General features: G+C 36.7%; 1 long non-coding RNA gene across 2 annotated transcripts in view; it reads left to right on the forward strand.

The window, feature by feature from the left end:
* Nucleotides 1-9,215: 9,215 nt before the first annotated feature.
* Nucleotides 9,216-14,320, forward strand: part of LOC130297461 (uncharacterized) — a 188,646-nt gene continuing 183,541 nt past the window's right edge. For both annotated transcript variants that reach the window (XR_008849529.1, XR_008849530.1), the window contains exon 1: nucleotides 9,216-9,494. This is a non-coding gene — a long non-coding RNA (uncharacterized LOC130297461). The remainder of the gene's footprint in view (nucleotides 9,495-14,320) is intronic.

The following is a 14,320-nucleotide window of genomic DNA, read 5'->3' on the forward strand; positions in this document are numbered from 1 at the left end:
TGCAAAATGACTTATCCTTGCTGGCTTCGTTATATTATTGGTCTCTAAAGACAGACTAGGAGGGAACCTATCATCATGTTTAAAAAAATAAATAAATAAAAATTCTGTCCAATCTACTGTTAGAGAACAGGAGGAGCAGAGTAGATTGATGTATAACTTGGTGGGAAAAGTTTCAGGGTATATATAATTTTTTTTTTTTTTTTTTTTTTATAAGTCAAGTGGCCGGTGCTAATCCGTGATTGACAGCTATCTCATGCACATTTCTACACAGATAGCTGTCAATCACTGATTAGCACCACCCACTTGACTACTTGCCCCAGAATAAGCAGAGATTTCAACTAATGACGAAGTTATCCTGAAACTTCCCCGATAAACCTATATATCAATCTGCTCAGCTGCTCCTGCTCTATAGCCTGACATCTGCATTTTAATATGACAGTTTCCCTTTAAACACTTCACAAGGACCAAAAAGTGATAATGGTTTTTTGCCTTTCAGCAATTTTTTTAATTTTTTTTGTCATGAAACTTTATTGTAAACTTTTTTGTTAAAAAAAAAAATCTTTCTGATAAAAGTGTTTTATAAGATCTCTGCATTCCTAGACTTGATTTTATTATAGTAAGGGAACTACATTACAGTACATATATCTTCCCTTCTGCGGGTTGGTACCAATGTATTGGTGTAGGAAAGAACAACAATTCTCATCTCAAGATTACATAGACCAGTGTTTTCCCGCAACTTGTGGTTATCCAGCTGGTGCAAAACTACAATGATGAGAGTTGACGTTCTGCAACAGCCGGACAGCCACAAGTTGGGTAACACTCCCTAGGCCAGTGTTTCCAAACCAGGGTGCCTCCAGCTGTTGCAAAACTACAACTCTTTGCAGAACTAAAACTCCTAGCATGCTAAGAGTTGTAGTTTTGCAACAGCTGGAGGCACTTTGGTTTGGAAACACTTACCTAGGGAGTGTAACAAACCCCCTGACAAGAAGTGTTGGGTCACTACATGCTTAGGATCCACACACAAATGCTCCAATCCATTGACACCCACAAAAAAAAACAGACCTTATTTTAGTAAGGAACTATGCTTTCTGTGAATTTCAATTTTTTGGGGGATTCAAAATTCTGAGATTCATTTCTCAACTGATCTTCATAAAAGTTAAAGGGGTACTCCGGTGATAGGGTTGTGTTTTTTATTTTTTATTTTATTTTTTATTTTTTTGTTCTTGAATTTCTTTTTGTCTGTCCACAGTGCTCTCTGCTGACACCTCTGTTCATTTCAGGAACTGTCCAGAGCAGACTAGGTTTGCTATGGGGAACTGTTCCTGATGCTGACAGAGGTGTCAGCAGAGAGCACTGTGGACAGACAGAAAATAAATTAAAAAAGAAAAGAACTCCCTCTATTATACAGCAGCTGTTAAGTACTGGAAGGATTACGATTTTTTTTAATAGAAGTAATTTACATATCTGTGACTTTCTGAAGAAGAAGAAAAAAAACACAAACTTTCCCACTGGAGTACCCCTTTTAAAGGAGATATCCACTGCTGAAAAACGTATCCCCTATCCTAAGAATAGGGGATAAGTTTTTAGATCGCGTGGGGTCCGACTGCTGGGGGCCCCCTGCGATCTCCTGTACAGGGCCACGGCAGCCCACGGGAAGGGGGCGTGTTGACCACCACATGTAGCGGCGGCTGACACGCCCCCTCAATACAGATCTATGGCAGAGCTGGAGCACTGCCTTCGGCAATCTCCGTTTCTGCCATAGCTATGTATTGAGGGGGTGTGTCGGCCACCGCTTTGTGCAGTGATCGACACCCACTATCTGGCCAGCGAGCCGGGGCCCTGTACAGGAGATTGTGGGAGACCCCAGCAGTCGGACCCCACGCGATCTGAAACTTATCCCCTATCCTTAGGATAGGGGATAAGTTTTTCAGCACTGGACTACCCCTTTTAAGGCTTCTGATACACTGCAGCCACCACTAGGGGAGCTTAAGAGTTCACTGCATACTGTTATACATTGAACTCTATGGTAAAGTGTGCTTTAAATGTCTTGGCAGCCTCTAGTTGTGGCAGGCTCCTGTTTGTGATAACTGGGTTTTATGTTGCATTAAAAACAAAAAATGTGTTTAATTCCAGAGAATGATGGTTGTGGGTGGGATAGTAAAAATATTGTTACTTGGAATGCTGCCCAAAACTCTTAATGGTTTATTATACTGGTACACATTGCAAAAAAAATTTTTTTTTTCTTTCTGATTGTAATAAACTCTCTGCAAACTTTAGCATTCTTCTGTCTTTATTATAGAAAACTCCTATTCCCAAAATGCGTGTGGTCAATGCTGTGTGCTGCATGCCAGTCCTTTCTGGCCTTCACTCTGCACCCCTGCAACCCAATAGCAGGGTGTTGATTGGATGTCATGGTAGCCAAGCGCTTCCAGCAAGTCCTGCACTCAGTTTAGCCGCCCAGTGAATTGTACAGGAGCAGGGACTTGTGCCTTTGACAATAGTCCCTGCTCCGTTGCATGGGCGGTTATAATTGGGACACTTTCAAAACAATTTTCAGATTCGGCAAATCGGACCTGAAGCAAATTTTGGGTCGTTTGTCCTTTAGTCATGAAATTAACCCTTTGACACATGACATTCATATAATCGGGGACTATGACGGGACAGACTGGACTCACCGTTAATGAAGGCCTCGGTGCTGGACATATTGGTGCTGATCTAACTGATCGAGGCTATACTATAGCATAGAACTGATCAGTATTGGCAATCTAATTATTAAGATTATGGGATGGGCTTTTTTTTTTATATATACAAACAATTTATTTTTTGTTTTGATGCTTTTTAAAGGAAATCTGTCACCAGTGTCACCTGCTCTAACTGGTCGCTACCGAAAGGTAGTGCAGGTGACACTGGTGACAAATGGTACATACCTTGTCCCGTTCCGTGGCGGGGGATCCCCTGTTCTCTTCCGTTAGCTTTGCTCTGGGTACCCAGCTTGGGGCACGGGCTGAGCTTACTGACGTCACCGCTGCTGTTCTCTCACAGTGGGACCCAGCAGGGAGCAGCATTGGTGACATCACTAAGCTCCGCCCAAGCCGCTGCTGTTCTCTGCTGGGTCTCGCTATGAGAGAACAGAAGCGGTGATGTCAGTAAGCTCCGCCCGTGCCCCAAACTGGGTGCCCGGAGTGAAACTAACACAAGAGATTACAAAAGATCCCAGCTATGGAACGGGACAAGGTAAGTACCGTTGTCACCAGTGTCCGTTACCGACCGGTTAGTGCAGGTCATACTGCTGACAGATTGCCTTTTAAGTTCCTAGAGGGATTAAATGTTTGTTTTTTTGGGAAAGTAGGGGTGCTTTTTTTTATTTAATTTTTTTAGATTTTTAAACTTTTTTTACGCTTTCAAGGGGATTGAAAAAGTATAAATTTATAAATAAATAAGAAAAAAAAAAAAATATATATATATATATATATATTCCCTTTGAAAGCATGTAGACCTATATTAAGTAGCAGGTAGCTACACAGGGCCCTTTCATTTCTGGCAGCCTTCCAGTCTGACACATGGTAAGTGAGCTTTTGCACCTTGTTCACACTGGTATGGTGCTGTGCGGCGTCCATTGCTGCCGTGGCGCCGTGTCTGTGGGGAGGTGAGGCCCAGGGACTGGTTTGAGTGGTATTGGGGCCGCTCTGCCAGTTGGTCGTTCCCCCTTTGGGCAGCGATGGTCGCTGCCCAGTGCTACGCCATTTGATGCTATCAAAATACAAATTGTGGATGTGCGACCATGTTTGTTTTCTCTACTTAAATAAAATAAAACTTCTTCATAAGGACCTTGCAACATTTATTACGACTTTGTAATGTTTTTTTTGTTTTTTCTAATTTGTTAGGGGGGGGGGGGTTCAAATGGGAAGAGAAAACTTTGTTACTACTTAAGTACTTTGTGACATTTATTAATAGGAAAATATATAAATTAAAAGCAAAGTTTTTTTTTTTTAAAGGAGAAACTAACATATGCCCTAGCCACAGGTTAGGGGATAAGTAGCTGATCTCGGGGGGTCTGACCGCTGGGACTCCCCACAATCACAGAGATGGGACCCAGCGCTCAGTGAGGAGCGCGTGCTGCAGCCGACACTCGCTTGATTCATTTCTATGGGAGGGCCGGTAAAGCCAGAGTGCTGTACTCTGGTCTTTTCAGCACTCCCATAGAAATTAATGGGGCACATGTTGTCTGCAGCACAGTCCAGTTCCGAAGATCGCAGGGAGTCCTAGTGGTGGGAACCCCAACAATCAGCTACTTATCCCCTATGCTGTGGATATAAGTTTGTTTTGGCTGGAGTTCTCCTTTAATCAAGGCTATGCTTTTAAGTAAAGCTGTTTTTGTTGACATTTAATGTACATTTAGGGGGAGATTTATCAAAACCTGTACAGAGGAAAAGTTGCTGCCTTACCCATAGCAATCAATCAGATTGCTTCTTTCATTTTTCAGAGGCCCTTTCAAAAATGATAGAAGCGATCTGATTGGTTGCTATGAGCAACTCAGCAATTTTTCCTCTGGACAGGTTTGGATAAATTTCCCCATGAGACTATAAAGTTTATGCTCTGCTAAAATATACAGTGCGCCATACAGGATAATCTGTATACGATGGCGTAGTCGACTAAAAATTTTGTGTATGGCAAACCAAAAGTTAATGAAACGGAAACAGCGAAATGTGGATCAGGTGCATCTCATGTGATTTCCAGAGTTAATAAAATAAGTTTCGACATTTTAACCTTTTTTTTAAGTGATGCTGTAGGCAAACTAGAGTTTTAGGGCGCATGCACACCACGTTTTTGCAATACAGTTCCCGGTTTTTGATGAAAAGCGGATTCCTCAAAACCTGACTAAACTGTATCAAATTTCAACCTGTATATGGTTAAAAACCGTATACGGTTTGAAAAATGATGTCTGGTTGCATCCGTTTTTTAAGAAAAAAACGTATACGCTTTTAACTTTTCACTCCATTTTCACTTGTTCGATTGAAATTCCAATAAAAAAACTGTGCAAAGTCCAAAACCGTATGGTGAAAACTGGATGGAACCGAACGCACATACGGTTCTGTATGGTTCCCATTGACTTCCATGTTTAAAAAAAAAAAGTATGCGGTTTTTAACCCAGTACCAAAAAACGTGGTAGACTACGGTTTTGGGTACAGGTAAAAACCCGGAAAAAAAACGTGTGAGATGCAAAACGGACTAAACCAGATGATGCGTTTGAATGCGAGTCAATGCATACGGATTTCTATACGGTTCCGTGTGGTTTTTAACTTGAAACCGTATACCGGAACTGTATAGCAAAAACGTGTGCATGCACCCTAACAGTATTATCGCCTACTTTCTTAGTGTGACCACTAGATGGCGGAATATTTACATAAATCTCTGTGAATTGTCAGCACCAACTGACGCCATAAGTTCAGAAGTATATATATCTATTTGTGATTCTATTTCTCTCTTTCTAAACTAAAAATTTAATCTGTAATGGAAAAAAAAACAAGGATTGGGTGGCTACACACTAATATGATATATGTTAAAGGGGTACTCTGCTGCTCAGCATTTGGAACAAATTGTTCCGAACACTGGAGCCGGCGCCGGGAGCTCGTGACGTCATAGTCCCGCCCCCTCAATGCAAGTCTATGGGAGGGGGCGTGACAGCCGTCACACCCCCTCCCATAGACATGCATTGAGGGGATGGGGCTATGATGTCACAAGCTGCCGGCTCCAGCAGTCGGAACAGTTTGTTCCAAACACTGAGCAGCGGAGTACCCCTTTAAGTTCAGACCAAGGTACTGAGTTGCACTATACCCAAGAGTGCCAAAAAATTATTTAAAACCAAAGAATAGGAATCAGACCTCAAGGTGTAAACTAGATAAGAGTTTAAGGTGTATACCTTCCAATTATAGGAATATATCTAGAGAAATAAGATGTAGCTGGTTTGAATAAAATTGCGTGGTTTAGGGGGCGTGGCCTGGACACGCATGGTGGAGGACGCTTACTGAGTGAGCTCCGCTAGTCTCCGACTGTATAACGGCACTAACCGGCTATTACCTACCTTTCCGTTCCCGATAGCACTTCTGGAGGTCTTCTGAGCCGGGTGAGAGATGGCCCGCACTAAGAAAAGCAAAAAAAAGCTCTCTTAAAACAACTCAGTTCTTCCCCGCTGCGGACGCCTAAGATGGCGCCGGCGGCCCACATGCCTGTGGTGCTGCAGATTCTCAGGCTCCTACAACGGCGGATTCTCAGTCTAACAGGGGAACTCCCTCCTCGAGCCCTGCTGGATCGTCCGGAGCAGGATCCCCTCATGCTTACCCTGCGACTTCCCCGGTGAGCCTTCATCCGCCTTCCCCTCCTTCTGGCGGCGGCCTTTCTCCTCTGCGGCTACAGGATGGGGCCTCCCCGGCCCTAACGGAAGCAGCTTTACGGGCAGTTGCAGCTGAGCTCACGTCTACTATACAAAAGGAGATTAGATCGGCTGTGTCGAGCCTCCAAAAGAAGTTGCACTCCCTTGGCTCCCGTACCTCGCACATTGAAAGTAAGATGGGAGAACTGACCACGGCCCATAACTCTGTGGTGGACAGTGTGAATACGATGGAAGATGATATTGCGGCTCTCAAGGCAAAGTTGGCTGATATGGAGGACCGTTCCCGGAGGAACAACCTCCGCATCCGAGGCATTCCGGAGGAGGTTAAAACAGAAGATCTGCGGAGCTTCGTGACGGATTATTTTGCCCTTCTCCTCCCTTCTGCTTCGTCCCAAGATCTCCTGTTGGATCGTATCCACCGCCTGCCAAAACCTAAGTCCATCCCGGCCTCATCCCCGAGAGATGTCATCCTACGGGTACACTTCTTCCATGTTAAGGAAAGCATCGTATCGACAGCACGACAACCTCATGCTCACCCGGATAGATTTGCCCAGCTTACTATCTTTGCGGATCTATCTGCTGCGACCATGGCACGCCGCCGGGAGTTCTCTGAAGGTACAAGGGTTCTCAGAGCCAATGGGATACCCTATAAATGGGGATTCCCTACTAAAATTGTAGTCACCCATGGTGGCTCTAAGCATGTGGCGACATCTCTGGAGGATCTTCTCCGCCTTTGTCATACCTGGCACCTGGGCGCCTCCTCAGCAGCGGACTCTGAGGTCCCCACCCACCCTCCTCAGAAACTTTGTAATGACTGGACTGTGGTACAGTACACATACATAATACACACATACAGTATACATACATATAGATACATTCCACACATACAGTACACATACATATAACACACATACAGTACACATACATATAGATACATTCCACACATACAGTACACATACATATAGGTATATACCACACATACATATAACACACATACAGTACACATACATATAACACACATACAGTACAAATACATAATACACACATACAGTACACAAACATATAGGGACATTCCACACATACAGTACACATACATATAACACACATACAGTACACATACATAATACACACATACAGTACACATACATATAGATACATTCCACACATACAGTACACATACATATAACACACATACATAATACACACAAACAGTACACATACATACATATAGATACATTCCACACATACAGTACACATACATATAGGTATATACCACACATACAGTACACATACATATAACACACATACAGTACACATACATATAGGTACATTCCACACATACAGTACACATACATATAACACACATACAGTACACATACATATAGATACATTCCACACATACAGTACACATACATATAGGTATATACCACACATACATATAACACACATACAGTACACATACATATAACACACATACAGTACACATACATAATACACACATACAGTACATAAACATATAGGGACATTCCACACATACAGTACACATACATACATACAGTACACAAACATAATACACACATACAGTACACATACATATAGATACATTCCACACATACAGTACACATACATATAGGTATATACCACACATACAGTACACATACATATAACACACATACAGTACACATACATATAGGTACATTCCACACATACAGTACACATACATATAGGTACATTCCACACATACAGTACACATACATATAGGTACATTCCACACATACAGTACACATACATAATACACACATACAGTACACATACATATAGGTACATTCCACACATACAGTACACATATATAATACACACATACAGTACACATACATAATACACACATACAGGTACATTCCACACATACAGTACACATACATAATACACACATACAGTACACATACATATAGGTATATTCCACACATACAGTACACATACATATAGGTATATACCACACATACAGTACACATACATACACACACACATACAGAACACATACATATAGTTACATTCCACACATACAGTACACATACATAATACACACATACAGTACACATACATATAGGTATATACCACACATACAGTACACATACATAATACACACATACAGTACACATACATATAGGTACATTCCACACATACAGTACACATACAGATAACACACATACAGTACACATACATAATACACACATACAGAACACATACATATAGGTATATACCACACATACAGTACACATACATAATACACACATACAGTACACATACATATAGGTATATTCCACACATACAGTACACATACATAGTACACACATACAGTACACATACATAATACACACATACAGTACACATACATATAGGTATATTCCACACATACAGTACACATACATAGTACACACATACAGTACACATACATATAGGTATATTCCACACATACAGTACACATACATAGTACACATATATAGGTATATTGCATAAATACAGTAGAGCAGTGTTTCCCAACCAGGGTGCCCCCAGCTGTTGAAAAAGTACAACTTCCAGCATGCCCAGACAGCTAAAAGCTGTCTGGGCATGCTGGGAGTTGTAATATTGCAACAGCTGGAGGCACCCTGGTTTGGAAACACTGCATTAGAAACACATATTCATGTTGGCCCAGATTTATCAAACTGTGAGAGAAAAAATAGAGAGATTTCCCCACAGTGACCAATCACAGTTCAGCTTTCACTTTACCTCAGCTCCTTAGCTGAGCTGTGATTGGTCACTGTGGGGAAATCTCTCTCTCTTCTCTCACACAGTTTGATAAATCTGGGCTAACTATATGGAAACCTGGTAATTGGTCCTGAAGCCCCAAAATGTCATCCAAAAATAGGAAAAAGTGAGGATGAAAGAAAAATAAGTGATAAACTAATATAGATAAAGCAAATCCTTCCATATGAAAGTAATGAAGATCTGCTGGGAGCTGTAATCACTGTCTATGTAGAGGACAGGAGCTTCTTCAGGGTCCTAAAAAAGTAATGGAGCCGCCCTCACCTGGTGTCCAAAGGAGCAGCTAACCCTGGTACAGGTAACATGTAGTACATAATATGTAATATCTCCCTGTACTGTAGGGGGCGCTACAAGAGACTAGTCAGCGCATACACTTTAGGAATTCAGGGGTTTTACCAGTAAAATGCCAATTCTTATTGGTCAGATGTACCTATATATGTGTATTGTACTAATTGTATAAGTGTATATACTGTATATGTGTGTGATCTGTATGTGTATTGTACTATATGAGTGATATATATATATATATATATATATATACTGTATATATGTGTGATATATATGTGTATTGTACTATATGAGTGTGATATATATACTGTATATGTGTGTGATATATATACTGTACTATATGTGTGTGATATATATACTGTATATGTGTGTGATATATATGTGTATTGTACTATATGAGTGTGATATATATACTGTATATGTGTGTGATATGTATGTGTATTGTACTATATGTATAAGTGTATATACTGTATATATGTGTGATATGTATGTGTACTGTACTATATGTATAAGTGTATATACTGTATATGTGTGCGATATGTATGTGTACTGTACTATATGAGTGTGATATATATACTGTATATATGAGTGTGATATATATACTGTATATGTGTGTGATATGTATGTGTATTGTACTATATGTATAAGTGTGATATATATACTGTATATGTGTGTGATATATATGTGTATTGTACTATATGAGTGTGATATATATACTGTATATGTGTGTGATATATATACTGTACTATATGAGTGTGATATATATATATACTGTATATATGTGTGATATGTATGTGTATTGTACTATATGAGTGTGATATATATACTGTATATGTGTGTGATATATATGTGTATTGTACTATATGAGTGTGATATATATACTGTATATGTGTGTGATATATATACTGTACTATATGAGTGTGATATATATACTGTATATGTGTGTGATCTGTATGTGTACTGTACTATATGAGTGTGATATATATATATACTGTATATATGTGTGATCTGTATGTGTACTGTACTATATGAGTGTGATATATACTGTATATATGTGTGATATGTATGTGTATTGTACTACATGAGTGTGATATATATACTGTATATGTGTGTGATATGTATGTGTATTGTACTATATGTGTGTGATATATATATATATATATATATATATATACTGTATATATGTGTGATATGTATGTGTACTGTACTATATGAGTGTGATATATATACTGTATATGTGTGTGATATATATGTGTATTGTACTATATGAGTGTGATATATATACTGTATATGTGTGTGATCTGTATGTGTACTGTACTATATGTATAAGTGTATATACTGTATATGATATGTATGTGTATTGTACTATATGAGTGATATATATATATATATATATATATATATACTGTATATATGTGTGATATGTATGTGTACTGTACTATATGAGTGTGATATATATACTGTATATGTGTGTGATATATATGTGTATTGTACTATATGAGTGTGATATATATACTGTATATGTGTGTGATATGTATGTGTACTGTACTATATGAGTGTGATATATATACTGTATATGTGTGTGATATATATGTGTATTGTACTATATGTGTGTGATATATATACTGTATATGTGTGTGATATGTATGTGTATTGTACTATATGTATAAGTGTGATATATATATATATATATATACTGTATATATGTGTGATATATATGTGTATTGTACTATATGTATAAGTGTGATATATATACTGTATATGAGTGTGATATATATATATACTGTATATGTGTGTGATATATATATATGTATTGTACTATATGAGTGTGATATATATACTGTATATGTGTGTGATATGTATGTGTACTGTACTATATGAGTGTGATATATATGCTGTACTATATGAGTGTGATATATATACTGTATATGTGTGTGATATGTATGTGTACTGTACTATATGAGTGTGATATATATACTGTATATGTGTGTGATATGTATGTGTACTGTACTATATGTGTGATATATATACTGTATATGTGTGTGATATATATACTGTACTATATGAGTGTGATATATATACTGTATATGTGTGTGATATGTATGTGTATTGTACTATATGTGTGTGATATATATACTGTATATGTGTGTGATATGTATGTGTATTGTACTATATGTATGTGTGATATATACTGTATATGTGTGTGATATGTATGTGTATTGTACTATATGAGTGTGATATATATACTGTATATATGTGTGATATATATGTGTATTGTACTATATGAGTGTGATATATATACTGTATATGTGTGTGATATATATGTGTATTGTACTATATGTGTGTGATATATATACTGTATATGTGTGTGATATATATGTGTATTGTACTATATGAGTGTGATATATATACTGTATGTGTGTGATATATATACTGTACTATATGAGTGTGATATATATACTGTACTATATGAGTGTGATATATATATGCTGTACTATATGAGTGTGATATATATACTGTATATGTGTGTGATATATATGTGTATTGTACTATATGTGTGTGATATATATGCTGTACTATATGAGTGTGATATATATACTGTATATATGTGTGATATGTATGTGTACTGTACTATATGTGTGTGATATATATACTGTATATGTGTGTGATATGTATGTGTATTGTACTATATGAGTGTGATATATATATATATATACTGTATATATGTGTGATATGTATGTGTACTGTACTATATGAGTGTGATAAATATACTGTATATGTGTGTGATATATATGTGTATTGTACTATATGTGTGTGATATATATACTGTACTATATGAGTGTGATATATACTGTATATATGTGTGATATGTATGTGTATTGTACTATATGAGTGTGATATATATACTGTATATGTGTGTGATATATATGTGTATTGTACTATATGTGTGTGATATATATACTGTATATGTGTGTGATATGTATGTGTATTGTACTATATGTGTGTGATATATATGCTGTACTATATGAGTGTGATATATACTGTATATATGTGTGATATGTATGTGTATTGTACTATATGAGTGTGATATATATACTGTATATGTGTGTGATATATATGTGTATTGTACTATATGTGTGTGATATATATACTGTATATGTGTGTGATATATATGTGTATTGTACTATATGTGTGTGATATATATGCTGTACTATATGAGTGTGATATATACTGTATATATGTGTGATATGTATGTGTATTGTACTATATGAGTGTGATATATATACTGTATATGTGTGTGATATATATGTGTATTGTACTATATGAGTGTGATATATATACTGTATATGTGTGTGATATATATACTGTACTATATGTGTGTGATATATATACTGTACTATATGAGTGTGATATATATACTGTATATGTGTGTGATATGTATGTGTATTGTACTATATGAGTGTGATATATATACTGTATATGTGTGTGATATATATGTGTATTGTACTATATGAGTGTGATATATATACTATATATGTGTGTGATATATATGTGTATTGTACTATATGTGTGTGATATATATGCTGTACTATATGAGTGTGATATATATACTGTATATATGTGTGATATGTATGTGTATTGTACTATATGAGTGTGATATATATACTGTATATGTGTGTGATATATATGTGTATTGTACTATATGTGTGTGATATATATACTGTATATGTGTGTGATATGTATGTGTACTGTACTATATGTGTGTGATATATATACTGTATATGTGTGTGATATGTATGTGTATTGTACTATATGTATGTGTGATATATACTGTATATGTGTGTGATATATATGTGTATTGTACTATATGAGTGTGATATATATACTGTATATATGTGTGATATATATGTGTATTGTACTATATGTGTGTGATATATATACTGTATATGTGTGTGATATGTATGTGTACTGTACTATATGAGTGTGATATATATACTGTATATGTGTGTGATATATATGTGTATTGTACTATATGTGTGTGATATATATATACTGTATATGTGTGTGATATATATGTGTATTGTACTATATGAGTGTGATATATACTGTATATATGTGTGATATGTATGTGTACTGTACTATATGTGTGATATATATACTGTATATGTGTGTGATATATATACTGTACTATATGAGTGTGATATATATACTGTACTATATGAGTGTGATATATATACTGTATATGTGTGTGATATATATACTGTACTATATGTGTGTGATATATATACTGTACTATATGAGTGTGATATATATACTGTATATGTGTGTGATCTGTATGTGTATTGTACTATATGTGTGTGATATATATACTGTATATGTGTGTGATATGTATGTGTATTGTACTATATGAGTGTGATATATATACTGTATATGTGTGTGATATGTATGTGTACTGTACTATATGAATGTGATATATATACTGTATATGTGTGTGATATATATGTGTATTGTACTATATGAGTGTGATATATACTGTATATATGTGTGATATGTATGTGTACTGTACTATATGTGTGATATATATACTGTATATGTGTGTGATATATATACTGTACTATATGAGTGTGATATATATACTGTACTATATGAGTGTGATATATATACTGTATATGTGTGTGATATATATACTGTACTATATGTGTGTGATATATATACTGTACTATATGAGTGTGATATATATACTGTATATGTGTGTGATCTGTATGTGTATTGTACTATATGTGTGTGATATATATACTGTATATGTGTGTGATATGTATGTGTATTGTACTATAT

The sequence above is a fragment of the Hyla sarda genome, chromosome 13 (assembly GCF_029499605.1).
Source record: "Hyla sarda isolate aHylSar1 chromosome 13, aHylSar1.hap1, whole genome shotgun sequence".
NCBI classification, from domain to species: Eukaryota; Metazoa; Chordata; class Amphibia; order Anura; family Hylidae; genus Hyla; species Hyla sarda.